The sequence below is a fragment of the Piliocolobus tephrosceles genome, chromosome 16 (assembly GCF_002776525.5).
Source record: "Piliocolobus tephrosceles isolate RC106 chromosome 16, ASM277652v3, whole genome shotgun sequence".
In the NCBI taxonomy this organism is placed as follows: domain Eukaryota; kingdom Metazoa; phylum Chordata; class Mammalia; order Primates; family Cercopithecidae; genus Piliocolobus; species Piliocolobus tephrosceles.
Genome location: NC_045449.1, coordinates 45,708,230 through 45,728,922, shown reverse-complemented (window position 1 = coordinate 45,728,922; position 20,693 = coordinate 45,708,230). Strand labels below are relative to the sequence as shown.

The following is a 20,693-nucleotide window of genomic DNA, read 5'->3' as shown; positions in this document are numbered from 1 at the left end:
ACCACGCCCAGCCAGAAAGCATTTTAATTCCCTGGTTTTCAGAACAAGAATTAAATCTGACTCAGGTGAAACTGGGACCCCTCTCAGACTTTTCAGATGTGGACTTTATTTGGTTCTACAGGACTTATCTTACCCGTCTTAGCAACCACTCCCTGCTCACCTGGTAGTTCCCACCTACTGCCCTGCTTACCAATTTTGTTGGTGCCAACACCAAAAGCAGTCTTATAGCCTTGAGGAATAAAAGGAGGAAAGGCAAAAGACATGGCCTAAGGAGAATACAAAGGAGTGAGAGGAGCTGCTGGTGGCATCCTGAAATATACATACATCATGGTGTAAGGGCCTCTGATGTCAGCTATAGGTGACTAAGTCACTTATTAAGAGGCAGCTGCAGTGTAGTGGCTAAGAACTCAGATTTCAAAGTCTGTCTGTCCGGACTTAAATCCCAGCTCTGCCACATCCTAGTTGTCTGACCTCAGGCAGTTTATTTAACCTCCTGCCTTAGTTTCCTCGTCTGTAAAGTGGCTTCTTCCAGTTATGGAGATTAAATGAGTTTACTCATTTGACTTAATGCAACATAAAGTTCTTAGAACAGTGCCTGGCACATAGTAGGTACTCACAAAGTGCTCTCTACCACTATCAGCTATGTAACCCTGGACTGTGAACTTCCTGGTGGAAGAGGCTGTGTCTCTGCATTCTCAGCTCCTAGCAGTGTCTAGAAAAGATACTGAAAATGAGATGTCCATATGTTCCTTGAATTAATGGGCTGGAAGAATGAATAAATGCATGAACTGATTAAGCTTCTCCAAGGTTCATTTTCCTTAGCTATATAATAGAAGTGTTGTTGTGAGCATTAGGTAAATAACATTTGTTATTTACACTGTTAAAGCATCAACCTTGGGTCCTTCTCATGTAGCTGGCACTTAAAATGCTTGTTTCATTCACTTGCAATAGACTACTGACAACCCACTTACCAAGTAGCAGGCATTACACTAAAGCATTTATACACATAATGTCTCATCCTCATAATATCCTATCACAGATACTCTTTCCTCTATTACAGATGAGAAGACTGAGACAGAGAGGTTAAGGTAAGAGGCACAGCTGGGGTTGGAAGACACATCCATCTGACCCCACAGCCTATCTCTCCATGCTCCCGTCACTGCCTTTTCCTCTCTGCTGGCCATCCATAAACGGTGTGACCATAAAGTAAAGTAACTGATCTTTTAACTCCCAAAAGCAATCTTAGTGACTTTAGTCCCTTAAGAATTAGTTAGGGACAGGCACGGTGGCTCATGCCTGTAATCTCAGCACTTTGGGAGGCCAAGGTGGGCAGAGCACTTGAGCCCAAGGGTTTGACACCAGCCTGGACAACAGGGTGAAACCCAATCTCTACCAATAAATAAATAAATAAATAAATAAGCCAGGTGTGGTGGTGTGTGCCTGTAGTCCCAGCTACTTCGGAGGCTGAGGTGGGAGGATCACTTCAGCCCAGGAGGCTGAGGTTGCAGCGAGTACAGATCACACCACTGCACTCCAGCCTGGGAGACAGAACTAGACCTTGTCTCAAAAAAAAAAAAAAAAAAAAAAAAAAAAAACATCAGTTGGTTCCACATCGTTTTCCTTAAAGCCAACTGCTTCTAAATTCCCATCTCCAACAAGGGCTTGGATCTCTCCAGATTTGCCATGACCTGGTAACAGCTGTATTGTTTCTACTTGTATTTATTTTCACTCTCTTTCCCTTCTTTTCACCAATGTCCACATTGTACCAGGACTCTTATTAAGGGTGTAATTAGAATATTTTCTAAACTTCTATGGAATTCCTGAATGTTAGAGCTGGAAGGAATCTTTTTAGAAGAGGTTTTGAACTCCCTGCCCTCTACCAGTCTGTGCTAGGGGAGGGGAATTGTACATAGCCGGAGAGCAAGTAATCAGAAGCACCACCAAAACCCCAGCTTCCTGGTCCCAAAGTCACCTTCCCATTATGCCGGGTTAGTGGACATGCAAAGTGGACTAAGTGCCTTAGAGAGTTTAATAAAGACTAAGGCCAGGTGCGGTGGCTCACACCTGTAATTCCAGCACTTTGGGAGGCTGAGGTCCCTTGAGGTCAGGAGTTGGAGACCAAGCTGGCAAACATGGTGAAACCCCGTTTCTACTAACAATACAAAAATTAGCTGGGCATGGTGGCAGGCGCCTGTAATCCCAGCTATTCAGTAGGCTGAGGCAGGAGAATCACTTGAACCTGGGAGGCGGACGTTGCAGTGAGCCGAGATCGCACCACTGCACTCCAGCCTGGGCGACAGAGGGAGACACTGTCTCAAAACAAAAAAAAAAAAAAGAAAGAAAAAAAGAAAAGAAAAAAAAAGACTAAGAGCTGTACTACCAATGTTAACAAACACCGTAAATAGCAAAATAGCATCTTCAGTTTTTCTTTCTTTTTCTTTTTTTCTTTTTTCTTTTTTTTTTTTTTTTTTTTGCGACGGGAGTCTCACTCTGTCACCCAGGCTGGAGTGCTGTGGCGCCATCTCTGCTCACTGCAAGCTCCGCCTCCCGGGTTCATGCCATTCTCCTGCCTCAGCCTCCCGAGTAGCTGGGACTATAGGCGCCCGCCACCGGGCCCGGCTAATTTCTCTTTGTATTTTTAGTAGAGACGGGGTTTCACTGTGTTAGCCAGGATGGTCTCGATCTCCTGACCTCGTGATTCGCCCGCCTCGGCCTCCCAAAGTCTTCGGATTACAGGCGTGAGCCACCGCGCCCTGCTCATCTTCAGTTTTTCTTAATGACACAAGAAAGGGCATTGTGTCCTTAAGGAAGGGTATCAGTTCACCTTTCCAAGTAGGATAGTGAAGACACTGAAAAAACTCTGTTTCCTTCCATTTTAGTATAGAGTTCGATCTTGACATCTTCCAAGCCAGAGGCTGACAACCAGATCCTGGTTAGACAGCATGAAAATGCCCTACATTGACCACCAGGGGGAGAGAATGAGCAGTGGGACGGGTTCATTGGGACGGGTCCATTGCTGGTTATTTGGAAAAAACTCAGAGGAGGGTCCCTGTCTCATTTCCACTTCCGAAGGACTATATTTGTTGACTACTCTCCTTTCCCCTGGAGGTGTTGCAGAGGGTGGAAAATGTTTAGTGCTTTCTTTTTTCTTTCTTTCTTTCTTTCTTTCTTTCTTTCTTTCTTTCTTTCTTTCTTTCTTTCTTTCTTTTTTTTTTTTTTTTTTCTTTTTTGAGACGGAGTTTCAAAAAAACTCCGGCCTATTGTCTAGGCTGGAGTGCAGTGGTGCAATCTCGGCTCACCGCAACTTCTGCCTCCCGGATTCAAGTGATTCTCCTGCCTCAGCCTCCCAAGTAGCTGGGACTACAGGCATGCGCCACTACGCCCAACTAATTTTGTATTTTTAGTAGAAACGGGGTTTCTCCATGTTGGTCAGGCTGGTCTCAAACTCCTGACCTCAGGTGATCGGCCCACCTCGGCCTCCCAAAGTGCTGGGATTACCAGCCTGAGCCACCGCACCTGGTGGTTTAGTGCTTTCTTTTGCAAAACTGAATGAACACGGGCATCCTATAAATGATACAAAACAATAATTTGGTGGTTAAGAGAACCATGGGAGAACATATTTCAAGTTGTAGCCAAGTGTTTTCATCTCTGACCTTCACCACCTGGACTTTTTTTCTAGTCTATAGGAATATACAGAGCACTGCAGGGTTCGCCTATTGTGTCTGTGTGTGAAGTCCCTCTCTTTCCCCAGATAATAGGTTTTCCTTCACGTACCTCCTTTTCATCTTTTGGTCCTCATTTCCCTACTGGAAGCATCCCTCTGAAGGCCTCCAGTGGCTAGCTCTTGGAAAATGTCAAAGTGGACGGGGGAAGAAAAGATGTGGAGGTAAGACCTCTGGATCTTGCTTTCAGCTTTGCCCCTCCAATTCAGTATGTCATAAAAATCCAAGCAATTATTTCCTCTCCCATTCCCTATCTTCTCTATAATTACAGGACCACTAGGAGGATAAAAGCTTCACATCTAGAAAAGCACTTTGGACTTTGATTCAGACAGGATAAAATAAGATGTTTTTTGTGGTCTTTTGACTTTTCATTTTAGTCACCCTTTGAATTTCAGGCCAGGGCCTGAACGGGTCCTAAGCAAAATACGGACTAACAAGGGAGGGATGGGGCACCCAGTTGCTCAAGGGCTTTGCCAATAAGAAGTGTTGAGAATGACAGGTCACATGCAGTGGGAACAATAAGAATCTTGCTGACTTATATGCTATCTTTTATTCTGCTAGAAACTGAGAAATTCTGCAAGATTGGAAGATGCAATATTCAGATCAGGCTCATGCCCAGTAATTTTCTCCACAATATTCAGGGCATTGCTAGCAAAGACAGACGGATCTGGATCCAAATTCCAGCTCTACCAGTTTCTAGAATGCGTGACCATGGGTGAGTAACTTAGCCTCTCTGTACCTCAGCTTCTGTATAAGTAAAATAGCGATAATAATATTCATTTTATGGAGTTGTTTTAAAGATTAAATGAGTTAATATTTCTAATACCCTTAAAGCAGTGCTTGGTTCAAAATAAAGGCTATATTGTAAAATGAAAATATAAGCCAGGCATGGTGGCTCATGCCTGTAATTCTAGCACTTTGGGAAGCCAAAGTGGGAGGATCACTTGAGCTTAGGAGTTCAAGACCAGACTGGGCAATAAAGTGAGACCCCCCCCCCCCCCCCGCCAATCTCTTAAAACAAATAAACAAAAAAGAAAATACAGTAATAAGATTGGCATAAATATTAAATATTTTTTGGAGTGCCTCACACATACTGGTGCTTTAAAAACATTAGCTCCCTTCCCACTTCATCCCCCATGTGATATTTTTCCTAGAGTTCAAATCCCGAAGAAGAACCTTCTGCAAAACCAGAAGAGTACTCTTTCAGGAGGGGTGAGAAATAACAACTGGAAATGAAAGAACACCAGGCCGGAAGGGAGTAGGGGCATCAGCGGAGGACTATGCCAGCCATGAAAAATGGAAAGTGTCTTTCTGGAAGGTTTCTCCAGACAAAGGAAGAACAGTGATGAAGAAAATGACCCAATGATGGGGATGAAGGGGGTGAAGAGAGTTGTGTGAGTCCCAGGGATCGCTGGTGTCTAAGAGACAGCTCCTTGGTGGATTGTGGCTTAGGAAATTGGGGGAGGGCAGGAAATGAACGTTAGTAAGAGGGACTGAAAAGGAGGGAGCCCCGGAGCCGAGGAACCGTGAGGGTGAGTGCCTGGCGCCGTAGGGAGGGCAGCGGGGTACCCTGGGGACCTGGGTCCCATGTAGGTTTAAGGAGACGTGCCTAGCCAGGTTTTCAGGGGACAGGCACCAGGGGGCTGCGGTCTGGAGCCAGCACCGGGCTTTGGGGCTCTCTTACCAGCGATTCCTACTCCCCCGTCTCGCCCCGCTGGGCTGCTAGTCCAGCTTGCAACCACACCTGCCGGCCCCCTCCTCGAAGGATGAAGGAGTAACGCTCCCATTGGCTGCCCGACAGCCCCAACCCCAACCCTCGCTTGCCCTAACTTTGGGTCTACCCGACCCTCATATTTGCATACGGGGCCTTCTAGGCCTTCGATTGGCCCCTGCAGTAGCTGCCATGCCCCCTCCCTCCCGAATCCAATTAACCGCCCCGGCTGTAGGGGAGGGGCGCGCCGACGGTTGTCCCAGGAGACGCGCAGGACGCGCGCACAGCGCACGCGTGAGCCAGCGGCTGGACCGCCGCTAGCCCCCGCCGTCCTACCAGTGCCCAGCGAGCGGAGCCGCAGCCCCAGCCCACCCGCGCCAGTGCTGTCGGGCGTCTTGCGCGGGCGCGGCCGGAACGTCTGGCTCCAGAGGTCCTGCTGCGCTGGGCTGCGCTGAGGGAGGGGGGCACCTTGAATTTAGGCCTTCAGGAGAGGGCAAACCTGAAGCAGGAGGCACTGTGGGAAAACATTGGTTGGAGACTTAAATCAGCATCTCAGACAAATTAGTGCCAGTGTGACCTTGGGCAGGCCACATTACCTCTGTGAGACTTAGCTTCTTCAACAGGAAAATGCGCATTGCAAACCTGTAATGACCGCTCAGGTGTATTGAATCCTGACCTCACCTCCAGAGTGTGGGGGGTCATGGCCTCCAGTGAACTGATCAGTAGGAAAAGGCCGCCTAGCCTGACTGAAGAGTCAGTGAGACTTAAGGGGTCAGGGGTCTGGGCTTCTCAGAGCAACCATTTGGTCCTCAGGTGGAGAATCTGTAGTAGTGACTGGATTCAAATCATTGTAGACGGCCGGGCGCGGTGGCTCACGCCTGTAATCCCAGCACTTTGGGAGGCCTACTGGTGGATCGCTTGGGCTCAGGAGTTCAAGACCAGCTAGCGACATGGCGAAATCCCTCTCTACTGAAAATACAAAAATTAACCGGGCGCGGTGCGCGCGCCTGTGGTCCCAGCTATCGGGAGGCTGAGGCGGGAGAATAGTTTGAACACGGAAGGCAGAGGTTGCATTAAGCTGAGATCGTGCCACTGCACTCCAGCCTGGGCAACAGAGGGAAACTCTGTCTCAAATAAATAAGTAAACATTGTTCATTTGGGCCTGAGGTGGTAACCTAAATTCCTCCCAACACAGATCCCCTTCATCTGCTGATGTGCACAGGCAGAACACCAGAGGCAAGGGTGTAGCTTAGCCCCAAACCGACCCTGGAAGCCTACTACGTGGTGCTTACAGTCACCCCGGAGTGAAGAGAGGGCCCAAGGTGGAACCAGTGGCCCATCTGCTGCTCTTTCAGAAACCCCTCTGCCATTCAGTCAGCCCTCTTCTCTTTTCCCTCCGCAGGTGGGCCCCGTGCTGTGGTGCCCCTCCCTCCGGGGCCCTAAGGGGCCAGGTGACCATCATCAACTGGTCACCCAGCAGATGCTTCCCTAAGACCAACTGTCCCAGCCCTGTTCCCCTCCCCCATCCCACTGTTTTCTTTCCCCAGCGTCCTACCAATCTGTTCTGCCTAGCTTCTGTTTGGTCTCCGGTCCCTCAGGAGTGATATTGTGATGGAAATGAGGGAGAGGATGCAGGAGAGAGCAGCAAAGATTTACGGCTTTCAGAAGGTTTCCATTAAAATCCCTGACAACCGGTTATTTATGAGAGGATGCAACGGGAGCTCATAGGTCAGAGCCTGGCACTACTGTCCTTTCGGGGCTGATGATAGGAGCAAACAGGGTGAACAGTGGAGCTGCCCTCACTGTACAGCAAAGCAAGCTTCAACCCAGTGACAGCCAGGAAAGCAGAGAATATCAGTGATTTGTGCCTGGCAAACCCTAAACAGACAAATCCACAGGGTAAATACTGAGGGACTTACTGGGCCTGGGCATGAAAAACTGAACCAGAATGATGGAGGCTCCTAATTGTCAAAAATTTGGACCATGTCCTAGGAGCTCTCGGAGGCAAGAGTGTGTGGAAAAATCCAGGTGCAGCCCTGTTGTTTTCACTGTTGTTTTGTTCCTAAGGCACCCACCTGACTAAATAAATAGTAAAACAACAGTAAAACCCCCGTAAGGTTGTTTGCTCTGCACTTCACACACAGCCTTTTCTCAGTTTGGGGTTCTTCCTTCAAGTCGTTAATGAAACAAAGACAGATCCTGCTTCTGCTCACTGAACCAAGGTCCCTCCTAGAAGCCTTTTCTTCCTATGCCAGTCAAAATTATTATTATTATTATTTTTTTTTTTTTTTTTTGAGATGGAGTCTTGCTCTGTCGCCCAGGCTGGAGTTCAGTGGTGCAATCTTGGCTCACTGCAACCTCTGCATCCTGGGTTCAAGCAATTCTCCTGCCTCAGCCTCCCGAGTAGGTGGAATTACAGACACCTGCCACCATGCCCGGCTAATTTTTGTATTTTTAGTAGAGACGGGGTTTCACCATGTTGGCCAGGCTGGTCTCAAACTCCTGACCTTGTGATCCGCCCTCCTCAGCCTCCCAAAGTGGTGGGATTACAGGCGTGAGCCACTGCACCCGGCCAAAATAATTTTATTTTATTTATTTATTTATTTATTTTTTTTTGAGATGAAAAAAACTTGCTCTGTCGCCCAGGCTAGAGTACAGTGGCATGGTCATGACTCATTGAAGCCTCAAACTCCTGGGCTCAAGCAATCCTCCTGAGTAGCTAGGATTACAGGCTCCTACCACCATGCCTGGCTAATTTTTTGAAAAATAATTTTGCAGAGACAGGATCTTCTTTTGTTGCCTCTCAAAATGTTGTCCAGCCAAAATGAAGTCTTGATATGTGTACCAGGAATGAGATAAGGAGTGGGAATAAGGCAAGGATGCTTAGGTAAAATTTTGCATACCCCAGATTTGTTTTGCTTTAAGTCTGCAGTGCATGATAGAATGTTGTAGAAGTGTGTATAATCACAGAATCGGGCTTCTTTTAAATCAGAAGAGTTATTGGAGACCTCCATAGCATTTGTCCTGTTTTCAGATGAGGAAGCTGAGGCCCAGGAAAGTGAGATGGCTTTCTTAAGGCTTGCAGTGGGGTCATAGAGTCCACTACCCCATCCTCCATACACTCCATTATTAGTGAAATAGAAATAGTAATAGAAACTGCTGCCAAGCACCTCTTCTGAATCCTCTCCATTTTGATTTGTAACTGTATCTGATAGGGCTGAAAGAGCCCCTGGACAGGGGACTGCCCACCCATGAGCAATGGAGCTTCCAGGTTTCTGGGTTTTTTTTGTTTTTGCTTTTGTTTTTTTGAGATGGAGTCTTGCCCTGTCACCCAGGCTGGAGTGCAGTGGCACAATCTCAGCTCTCTGCAACCTCCACCTCCCAGGTTCAAACGATTCTCCTACCTCAGCCTCCTGAGCCTCCCAAGTAGCTGGAACTACAGGAACCCGCCATCACGCCTGGCTAATTTTTGTATTTTTGGTAGAGACGGGGTATCGCCATGTAGGTGCCTCAGCCTCCCAAATGCTAGAGTTATAGGCCTGAGCCACCGCATCCAGCCAATTTTTTTGTGTTTTTAGCAGAGATGGGGGTTTCGCCATGTAGGCCAGGCTGGTCTCTAACTCCTGACCTCAGGTGATCTGCCCGCCTCAGCCTGCCAAAGTGCTGGGATTACAGGCAGCTTTCTGTTTTTATTTTGCCTTTCTTCTTCATCCTCCGCCACCTTCTGGGAAAACAAACTTCCCTGTTCATAGATTTTTTTTTTCTTTTTGCCCTGTAAGGAAACAACATGGCTGTTTTTAAAGCATCCTTGTCTTGGTATAGATGGCCTTCAGACAAGTTCCATAGAAAGTGCCCTGATTAGCTGGGCGCAGTGGCTGTGCCTGCAATCCCAGCACTTTGGGAGGCCGAGGGGGTCGGATTACTTGAGGTCAGGAGTTTGAGACCAGCTTGGCCAACATGGTGAAACCTCATCTCTACTAAAAATACAAAATTTAGCCTGGCATGGTGGCAGGTGCCTGTTAATCCCAGGTACTCAGGAGGCTGAGGCAGGAGAATCGCTTGAACCTGGGAGGCAGAGGTTGGCAGTGAGCCGAGATCTTGCCACTGTACTCCAGGCTGAACGACAGAGCAAGACTCCGTCTCAAAAAAAAAAAAAATTTGTTTGGGCACCGTGGCTCATACCTGTAATTCCCAGCACTTTGGGAGGTCAAGGCGAGCAGATTGCTTGTGTCCAGGAGTTCAAGACCAGCCTGGACAATATGGAGGAACCCCATCTGTGCTAAAAATACAAAAATCAGCTGGGTGTGGTGGTGCACACCTAGAGCCCCAGCTACTTGGAGGCTGAGCAAGGAGGATCACTTGAGTCTGGGAAGTAGAGGCTGCAGTGAGCCGAGATCACGCCACTGCACTCCAGCCTGGGTGACAGAGTGAGATCCCAGATCAAAAAATAAAATTGGGCCCGGTGCGGTGGCTCACACCTATAATCCCAGCACTTTGGGAAGCCGAGGCAGGCGGATCACTTGAGGTCAGGAGTTTAAGACCAGCCTGGCCAACATGTTGAAACCCATCTCTAGTAAATATGCAAAAATTAGCTGGGTGTGATGTCGGGCACCTGTAATCCTAGCTACTCGAGAGGCTGAGGCAAGAGGATTACCTGAACCCAGGAGATAGAGGTTGCAATGAGCCAAGATGGTGCCATTGCACTCCAACGTGGGCAAAAAAAACAAAATTCCCTCTCAAAAAAATATTTTTTTTAAATAAACAGCTTAAATATTCAATTGTTAGAAAATGGTGAAGTAAATTACAGTAGAATCACTTATTATAGAAAGAAAGTAACATATATGAAGTTCTTTACTTTCTCGGTGCAATGAAACTTCATATGTGTTAAAAAATATAAAGGCTATGACTATGTCTAACATGTTAAAAAATGTTTAAAAAAACTGAAAAAAATGAGAATTTTCTTAATAAATTTTCTTAATAAAGATAAAACCGAACTCTCATGTAGATATAAAAATGAATACATGTTAAGGATTTTACAGTTGACCCTTGAACCATGCAGGGGTTAGGAGCATCAACCCTCTATGCAGTTGAAAATCTGCAGATAACTTTTTTCTTTTTTTGGCAAACCTGGTGAACCAGAAGTTTTGGGTTTTTTTTTTGTTTGTGTGTTTGTTTTGTTTTTTGTTTTGCTTTTTATTTTTGTTTTTGAGATGAGGTCTTACTATGATGCCCAGGGTAGTCTCTAACTCATGGGTTTAAGCGATCCTCCCACCTCAGCCTCCTAAGTAGCTGGGATTAAAAGTGTGCACCACAGCACCCAGCTCTCCCAGTACTACTTTTGTTTGTTTTGTTTTTTGTTTTTATTTTTTGAGATGGAGCCTCACTCTATCGCCCAGGTTGGAGTGCAGTGGTGTGACCTCAGCTCACTACAACCTCCACTCCCCAGGTTCAAACCATTCTCCTGCCTCAGCCTCCAGAGTAGCTGGGATTATAGGCATGCGCCACCTTGCCCAGCTAATTTTGAATTTTTAGTAGAGATGGGGGTTTCTCTATGTTGGTCAGGCTGGTCTTGAACTCCCAACCTCAGGTGATCCGCCCACCCCAGCCTCCCAAAGTGCTGGGATTACAGGCGTGAGCCACCGTGCCCAGCCACAGATTCTCTTTGACCAAACTTTAGTTAGCCTCCTCTGAGCCCTCTTTGACCTTGGGCTTCCATGTCTGTCCCTGCTGAGTCTGATTTTAGCAAGAATTTTTCTGTTTTTTGGCTTTCTTTTTTTCCTTTTTGTGGAGAACCGAGTCTGGCTATATTGCCCAGGCAGGTCTCAAACTCCCGAGCTCAAGCTATCCTCCCGCCTCTGCCTCCCTAAGAGCTGGAATTACAGATGTGAGTCACTGCGCCCAGCAGTTTTGGCAACATTCTTAAGGTAGTTTAAAGAGAACCCTCCAACCTAGATAACTGATCACCCTCAAAAACTGATCAAATTCCTCATCCCCCACTCCTTCTTTTGAGATGGAGTCTCTCACTGTCGCCGGGGCTGGAGTGCAGTGGTGTGATCTTAGCTCACTGCAACCTCCACCTCCTGGGTTCAAGTGATTCTCCTGCCTCAGCCTCCCAAGTGGCTGGGATTATAGGTGCCCAGTACCAAGTCCAGCTAATTTTTTGCATTTTTAGTAGAGACCGGGTTTCACTATATTGGCCAGGCTGGTCTCACACTCCTGACCTTGTGATCCTCCCACCTCCGTCTCCCAAAGTGCTGGGGTTACAGGTGTGAGCCACTGCGCCCAGCCACCTCCACTCTTGATATGTGATCAATCCCTAGCCTTCCTTTGGCAAGAATCCTATTAAATTGGTTTAGCAAGAATCCTGCCCCCTACTCTTGATGTCTCCTCTTAATAATTTTCCATCCATGGATTTTCCTCAAACTGCTCCTTGGCTGTACATCCCATTTGTCCTTATTGAATTTGGAATTCAGCACACTGCCTTTCGCCTATTGTAATGTCCCTAATGCAACAGTCCTGAATGAAGTCCTCCTTACTATTTTAACAGGCATCAGAATGATTTTTTCTTTAACATCTTTCCCATGAAGCCTTCCTTCTTGCCCCTAGAAAAAATTGATTCTGTGCTCTCTTAGCACTGTGTAAAACTTCCTTTTCTAAAGTCAATATCTTGGCCGGGCGCAGTGGCTCAGGCCTGTAATCCCAGCACTTTGGGAGGCCAAGGCAGGCAGATCACCTGAGTCCAGGAGTTCGAGACCCACCTAGCTAACATGGCGAAACCCCATCCCTACTAAAAAATATAAAAGTCAGCCGGGCATGATGACACGTACCTGTAATCCCAGCTACTCAGGAGGCTGAGGCAGGGAGAGTTGCTTGAACCTGGGAGGCAGAGGTTGCAGTGAGTGAGCCAAGATCACACCACTGGACTCCAGCCTGGGCAACAGAGTGAGACTACATCTCAAATAAATAAGTAAAGCCAATATCTTGTGGTATTACAGTCATTTATGTGTTTGTCTTCCCTTATGGCTTGCTGAACTCTTCATTAAAAACATAATGAAGATAGTGGTTAAGCTAAGTAGTGTAACCTAGCACTTTGGGAGGCCGAGGCAAAAGGATCACCTGAGGCCAGGAGTTCAAGACCAGCCTGGCCAACATAATGTGAGACCCCATCTCTAGAAAAAATAAAAAATTAGCCAGCTTCACCGGGCATGGTGGCTCATGCCTGTAATCCCAGCACTTTGGGAGGCTGAGGTAGATGGATCACAAGGTCAAGAGTTCGAGACCAGCCTGACCAACATGGTGAAACCCCGTCTCTATTAAAAATACAAAAATTAGCTGGGCCTAGTGGTGCGCACCTGTAATCCCAGCTACTCGGGAGGCTAAGATAGGAGAATCACTTGAACCTGGGAGGCAGAGGTTGCAGGAGCCAAGATCGCACCATTACACTCCAGCCTGGGCAACAGAGTGAGACTCTGTCTCAAAACCAAAAAAAAAAAAAAATTAGCCAGCTACAATGGTGCATGCCTATAGTCCCAGCTACTCAGGAGGCTGAGATAGGAGGATTGCCTGAGCCCCAGTCCCATTGCCTGAGGATTGTTGAGGCTCAGTGAGCAGTGATCATGACACTGAACTCTAGCCTGATGACAGAGTGACATCCTGTTGTTACTGGAAAGGAGTCCTGATCCAGACCCCAATGGAGGGTTCTTAGATATCCAGCAAGAAAGAATTCGAGGTGAATCCGTAGAGTGAGAACAAGTTTATAAGGGAAGTAAAGGAATAAAACAATGGCTATTCCATAGGCAGAGCAGCTCAGTGGGCTGCTGGTTAGATATTTTTATGGTTCTTTCTTTCTTTTCTTTTTTTTTTTTTTTTTTTTTGAGTTGGAGTTTCACTCTTTTGCCTAGGCTGAAGTGAAGTGGAACAAGCTCGTCTCACCGCAACCTCCATCCGCCAGGTTCAAGTGATTCTCCTGCCTCAGCCTCTCAAGTAGCTGGGATTACAGGTGCCTGCCACCACACCCAGCTCATTTTTGTATTTTTAGTGGAGACAGGGTTTCACCATGTTGGCCAGGCTGGTCTCAAACTCCTGACCTCAGGTGATCCCCCTGCCACGGCCTCCCAAAGTGCTGGGACTACAGGCGTGAGCCACCGAGCCCAGCCTCTTTTTTTTTTTTTTTGAGATGGATTCTCGCTCTGTCACCCAGGCTAGAGTGCAGTGGCACGATCTTGGCTCACTGCAACCACTGCCTCCTGGGTTCAAGTGATTCTCGTGCCTCAGCCTCCCGAGTAACTGCGACTACAGGCGTGTGCCACCACGCTCAGCTAATTTTTTGTATTTTTAGTAGAGACAGGGTTTCACCATGTTAGCCAGGATGGTCTCGATCTCCTGACCTTGTGATCCTCCCACCTTGGCCTCCAAAAGTGCTGGGATAACAGGCGTGAGCCACCACGGCCAGAAAGTTGTTTCTTGATCATATGCTAAACAAGGGGTGGATAATTCATGAGTTTTCTGGGAAAGGGGTGGGAAATTCCTGGAACTGAGAGTTCTTCCCCTTTATAGACCATATAGTGTAACATCCTGACATTGCTATGGCGTTTGTAAACTGTCATAGCACTGGTAGGAATGTCTTTTAGCATGCTAATTAATTATAATTAGAGTATAATGATCTGTGAGGATGACCAGAGGTCATTTTCATCACCATCTTGGTTTTGGTGGGTTTTGGCTGGCTTCTTTACTGCAACCTGTTTTATCAGCAAGGTCTTTATGACCTGTATCTTGTTCCAACCTCCTATCTCATCCTGCGACTAAGAATACCTAACCTCCTGGGAATGCAGCCCAGTAGGTCTCAGCTTTATTTTAGCCAGCTCCTATTCAAGATGGAGTCATTCTGGTTCAAACACCTCTGACACTGTCTCTTTAAAAAAAAAAAAAAAAAGTGAAGCGTACAGGACTGGAGTCAGAATGCTTTGCTCAAATTCTTCTGACGGCACTTATTAGCTATGTGAATGTGGGAAAATAATGTTATGTCTCTAAGTCTCACTTTTCTCATCTATAAAATGCAAATAATAAAAATGCTTCCCTTAGAAGAATGAAATGAGATAATCTACTGTGTCATGCACAGAGTAACCACATACCCCCTCAATCTTTTTTTTTTTTTTTTTTTTTGCCCTGAGACTTAGCAGTTGAAGACAGAGTGAAAGATTTTCTCTGTAGGTCTGAATATAAATTTCTATTCCTTCAATAACCAGCTATAAAGGGTTGCAGCTGCAGCCCTCCCTTGACATTTCTATTAGAAATAAATCAGATTAAGGCCTGGCTCAGTTGTTCACGCCTATAATCCCAGCACTTTGGGAGGCCAAGATGGGCAGATTACTTAAGGTCAGGAGTTTGAGACCAGCCTGGCCAACATGGTGAAACCCCGTCTCTACTAAAAATACAAAAATTATCTGGGCATGGTCACATGCACCTGTAATCCCAGCTACTGGGGAGGCTGAGACAGGAGAATCACTTGAGCCCAGGAGGTGGAGGTTGCAGTGAGTTGAGATCACACCACTGCACTCCAGCCTGGGTGGCAGGGCAAGATTCTATCTCAAGAAATAAGTAACTACGTAAATACATAAATCAGACTAGCCTCGGCATGGTGGTTTATGCCTGTAGTCCCAGCACTTTGGGAAGCTGAGGCAGGAGGATCACTTGAGCCCAAGAGGTCGAGACCACCCTGGGCAACACAGTGAGACCCCATCTCTACTTAAAAAAAAAAAAAAAGACAGATGCGGTGGCTCATACATGTAATACCAGCACTTTGGGATGCCAAGGCGGGCAGATCACCTGAGGTCAGGAGTTCAAGACCAGCCTCAGCCTGGCCAACATGGTGAAACCCCATCTCTACTAAAAATGCAAAAATTAGCCTGGCATGGTGGTGGGCGCCTGTAATCCCAGCTACCTGGGAGCTGAGGCAGGAGAATTGCTTGAACCCAGGAGGCAGAGGTTGCAGTGAGCTGAGATCATGCCACTGAACTCCGGCCTGGGCAACAGAGCAAGACTCTGTCAATAAAAAGAAAAAAGAAAGAAAGAAAGAAAGAAGGAAGGAAGGAAGGAAGGAAGGAAGGAAGGAAGGAAGGAAATCAGACTAATTGTTTTATTTTTTGCTATTGAATTTAGGTGCTTAAAATATCAGCAAAACAACCTGTTGATAAAACAAAGTCTAGTTTATCCTTACTGCAGTGAGAAGAGTACTACTTTGACAGAGTTGTGGAGGCTCAAAGTGGGGAGCACATAGTGGTATACACTGAGTCTTTGAAACTTGGTTTAAGTGTAGACTCTTTCAATGTGGGTTGGGGGTTGATTAGGATGGGGTAAGGATCATGACACAATCATTTAGGATTGGTAGACACAACAAAGAGAGTATTTTGAGGTCAGCAGTTGTGCAACCACCCAACGAGTTCTTGTCAACTGCTTATGTAGCAGGACGAGCCGCAGACAAAACTCCTCAGACACCGGATTAAAGAAGGAAGAGGTTTTTTATTCGGCCGGGAGCGTCAGTAGACTCACGTCTTAAGAACCGAGCTCCCTGAGAAAGAAATACTTGGCTTTTGTAAAGGCTTACAACTTTTAGGGGTCCACATGAAAGGGTCGTGACAAATCGAGCAAGCGTGGGAAACGTGACTGGGGGCTACATGCATCAGCTAACAGAACAGAAAGTTTTACAATGTTTTTTTCTTACAGTGTCTGGAATTTACAGATAACACAAATAGTTTAGGCCAGGGGTTGATGTTATTATTATTACTTTGTTTAACTCCTAGGGCCGGGTGGTGGTGCCAAGGTTGTCTGGCTATTTATCTTACTTTTGTTTCTCTCTCTCTTCTCCTGTCTTGTGAACTAGGCAAGGTGGGGGGAGGAGGGCAGCAGGAGTAGTAGTGGTCTCCTTCCTTACTTAGAGACAGCCAATTTATCAAGACAGCTGAATTGTAATAGAGAAAGAGTTTAATACCCATAGAGCCAGCTAAATGAGAGAGCGGAATTTTATTATTATTCAAATCAGTCTCTCTGAAAATTTGGAGGCTGGATTTTTTAAAGATAGTTTGGCAGGCAGGGGGCTAGGGAATGGATGCTGCTAATTGGTTGGGGATGCAATCACAGGGGTATGGAAAATATGTCTTGTGTGCTAAGTCTGTTTCTAGGTGGGGGTCACAGGACCGGTTAAGAGTCCTGGGTTCTGGTGGAGCCATCTGATTGTCAGAAATGCCAAAGCCTGAAAGGATCTATCAAGAGGCCAATCTTAGGTTCTACAACAGTGATGTTATTTATGGGAGTAACTGGGAAAGTTGTAAATCTTGTGACCTCCAGAATAACGGCTGGTAATCATTTAACTACGTCAACATTTTAGCAGAATTCAGGCCCCTCTCATAATTCTAAATCTGTGGCCTTTTACTAGTTTTATATAGGCAAGTTTCGTTTTGGGAAGGGCTATTTTTATTTATTTTTTTCTTTCTGAGACAAAGTCTTGCTGTATTTCCCAGGCATGAGTGCAGCGGTGCAATCACTGCTCATTGCAACCTCAAACTGCTGGGCTCAAGTGATCCTCCTACCTCATCCTCCTGAGTAGATGGGACTACAGGCTGGAGTGCAAAGGCACAATCTTGGTTCACTGCAACCTCCGTCCCTGGGTTCAAGCGATTCTCTTGCCTCAGCCTCCCGAGTAGCTGGGATTACAGGCGCCTGCCACCATGCCCGGCTAACTTTTGTATTTTTTTTTTTTTTTTTTTGAGATGGAGTCTCGCTCTGCCGCCCAGGCTGGAGTGCAGTGGCCGGATCTCAGCTCACTGCAAGCTCCGCCTCCTGGGTTTAGGCCATTCTCCTGCCTCAGCCTCCCGAGTAGCTGGGACTACAGGCGCCCGCCACGTTGCCCAGCTAGTTTTTTTTTTTTTTTTTTGTATTTTTTAGTAGAGACGGGGTTTCACCGTGTTAGCCAGGATGGTATCGATCTCCTGACCTCGTGATCCGCCCGTCTCGGCCTCCCAAAGTGCTGGGATTACAGGCTTGAGCCACCGCGCCCGGCCCACTTTTGTATTTTTAGTAGAGTTGGGGTTTCACCATGTTGGCCAAGCTGGTCTCAAACTCCTGACCTCATGATCCACCCGCCTCGACCTCCCGAAGTGCTGGGATTACAGGCATGAGCCACCGAGCCCGGCCAGTCTTCATTTTTAATTTACTAAAATAGTTATGTTAATGTAGACAATAAGCTGTGTGGGTGCAGATGGTGTTCATTCTCAGTGCTTTTAGAAAATCTAAAAAGTTAAAGTAAGGGAAATGTACCCAGGATACTGAGGGCACTTGTCCCTGCAGACTGAGTTTAAAATGGAAGCTATTATTTTGGTAACTCAGGAGGTAATTTGAACTTTAGACGGATGACCCACTTCCTGGCTTACTCATCATTTCCCACCATCCATTCATCTCAGTTGAATGCCACCAGTCTTGTGAGGAAGCAGATTAGGAATGCTCATTCCCGCTGGGCATGGTGGCTCACGCCTGAAATCCCAGCACTTTGGTAGGCTGAGGCAGATGGATCACAAGGTCAGGAGTTCAAGACCAGCCTGGCCAATATGGTGAAATCCTGTCTCTACTAAAAATACAAAAATTAGCCGGGCATGGTGGCGGGCACCTGTAGTCCCAGCTACTCAGGACACTGAGGCAGGAGAATCGTTTGAACCCGGTAGGTGGAGGTTGCAGTGAGCCCAAATCATGGCACTGCACTCCAGCCTGGGCAACAGGGTGAGACTCTCTCCAGAAAAAAAAAAAAAAAAGAAGGAATGCTCATTTCCCCCTGCCTGAAATCTAAAGCTGCTTCAGAGGCATAAATTTTCTGGTCAGATGGCACAGAAAAATTTCTTTCCACATTTAAACAGTGGAAGAAGGGACACTTCCGAATTTAATCTTTCATAGACAGCATGTACAGTGTTTAACATCTTCTGGATGTTAAAGAAAAAAAATATTCTAACACTTGTTAAAATGGCAAGGAAGAATTTATTCAGTACCAAAGGGGAGATTATGCTTCACTCTGAATACAATAAAGACAAGTGGGATTTATAGCCAACTAGCAGAGTGAGGGGTCACTGCATGGAAAATTACTAAAAGCAGATTCTTGTTAAACCGACTTAACAGGACTCTTGTCGAAGGCAGGTCAGGGTGATTAGATATTAAGGATGGGGGATTCTCTTTAAATTGACTTAGCAGAATTCTTTTCTTACTGAGTTTATTCTTTTTTTTTGGCGGGGAGGGAGAAGGGTCTCGCTCTGTCTCCCAGACTGGAGTGCAGTGGTGTGATCATTGCTTACTGCAGCCTCCACCTGCCAGGCTCAAGCGATCCTACCACCTCAGCCTCCTGAGTAGCTGGGACTACAGGGGAGCACCGCCACGCCCGGCTAATTTTTTGATTTTTTATAGAGATAGGGTCTCCCTACCTTGTCCAGGCCGATCTGAAACTTCTGGGCTCAAGAGATCTCCCACCTCGGCCACCCAAAGTGTTGGGATTACAGGCGTGAGCTACTGTGCCTGGCCATGAGTTTATTCTCTTTTTTTCTTTTTCTTTCTTTTTCTTTTTTTTTTTTTTTTTTTTTTTTGAGACGGAGTTCAAGGTCAGCCTGGCCAACACGGTGAAATTCCTTCTCTACTAAAAATACAAAAAAATGAGCCGGGCATGGTGGAGGGCGCCTGTAATCCCAGCTACGGCGGACGCTGAGGCACGAGATAGCTTGAACTCAGGGGAGGCAGAGGTTGCACTGAGCCGAGATCGCCCCGCTGCACTCCAGCCTGGGCGACAGAGTGAGACCCTGTCTCAAAAAAAAATAAAGACTCTTAGTGAAGTAGTGTCAAGTGGAGCCAGGAGAAAAATGAAGATGACCTCTTAATGGCCCTTCAAATGTATAAAGCTTTCTCGTTCAGGGATGAAAGACATAAAGGTGTAGCCCGGGCGCGATGACTCAGGTCTGTAATCCCAACACTTTGGGAGGCCGAGGCGGTTGGATCTCTTGAGCCCAGGTGTTCAAGACCAGCCTAGGCAACATGGCAAAACCCAATCTCTACTAAAAATACAAAAATTAGCCTGGCGTGCTGGCGGAGCTATATGGGCACCATGGTTGTCCCAGCTACTCAGGAGGCTGAAGTGGGAGGATCACCTGAGCCTGGGAGGTCGGGGCTACAGTGAGCCGTGTTCACACCACTGCACTCCAGCCTGGACGACAGAGAAAGAAAAAAGAAATAAAGGTATAAAAGAAAAAAAAGTAAACAGCTTCTTCCAGGGGATGAAGTAGGTTTCTTTGGGTGAGATCGCTGCTCAGGACTTAGGTGAGCTATCAAGGGCAGAGTTCCACTCCTGGGGCCCGGTCGCCTGAGCACTACAAGTCCCAGCAAGCGCGGCTCGGGGGCGGGGCTTGTGACCGTTGTTACGTGGTGGGCGGGGCCGGGGGGACGGGCTCTCCCTCGAGTGCTTAGCCCCGCCCCCGTCCCACTCTGCCCTGTTGCTGTCGCGCCGCTGCTGGCTGCTGTCCCTGGTGAGTGCCTCAAGTGGAAAGGGGCAGTTAGGCCCTCGGGGTGCCCCCATTCAGACTTGCAGTCCTGAGAAGGGGCCACGGGGGGTAGAGATGTGGCCGGTTTCGGTTCTCACCGCAGTTCACCCTCTGAGTTGATAGTGGGAGTGGTGTCCTGAAGGCCTTGGAGCCCCTCCCTCGGTCCGGGAGGGTTGCGGGGCAGTTTTGTCCTGCGGAGGGCAGCGCTGCAGTGCTGTGTGGCTGAGTGAGAGGCTCCTCGAGCAGAAGAGACACCCCTGGCGGCGGCTGCCGCCCCACGGGTCGTGGCGTCCCGTCTCCTCCCGCGGGCCCAAACTGTGGTGGTTCCGTAATCCCTCGCCTGGATGTCATCGCCGTTGGCATCGAGGCGGAGGTGGGGCCTTGCTGCGTCACCCTGAGCAAGTTACTTTCTCTTGGGCCTCAGTGTCCCCCTTTACCAGTAGGTTGGATCCCTGAAGCATCAGGGTTTGATCCCTGAAGCACCTTGCCTTTTGCATGCTGCAACTGTCGGAGCAGGCGTTCTAGGCAGGAGGAGAGAAGTTATCGTGACCTGCCTCTTTACAGTTAATCCATTGCCCCTCCACCACTGACCCAGCTTAGTTCGGGAACTAATGTTCCCACTTGTGTATTATTTCAACTCCACTGGACGTGTTAACTCTTTTCTATCACTTGGATGCTTGCTTCAGATGCAAGCCAACA

General features: G+C 47.3%; 2 protein-coding genes across 3 annotated transcripts in view; one reads left to right on the top strand and one right to left on the bottom strand.

The window, feature by feature from the left end:
• TTLL6 (tubulin tyrosine ligase like 6) overlaps positions 1-5,663 on the bottom strand; it is a 50,785-nt gene extending 45,122 nt beyond the window's left edge. The window contains exon 1 of the mRNA XM_031934382.1: positions 5,407-5,663. The gene's annotated coding sequence lies outside the window, so the exon portion shown is untranslated. The remainder of the gene's footprint in view (positions 1-5,406) is intronic.
• A 14,204-nt stretch (positions 5,664-19,867) lies between these two features.
• The window catches only part of CALCOCO2 (calcium binding and coiled-coil domain 2), a 34,174-nt gene continuing 33,348 nt past the window's right edge, over positions 19,868-20,693 (top strand). Inside the window, exon 1 of one of the 2 annotated variants that reach the window (XM_023204380.2) lies at positions 19,868-19,979. The gene's annotated coding sequence lies outside the window, so the exon portion shown is untranslated. The remainder of the gene's footprint in view (positions 19,980-20,693) is intronic. The other variant, XM_023204382.2, reaches the window with a different exon arrangement.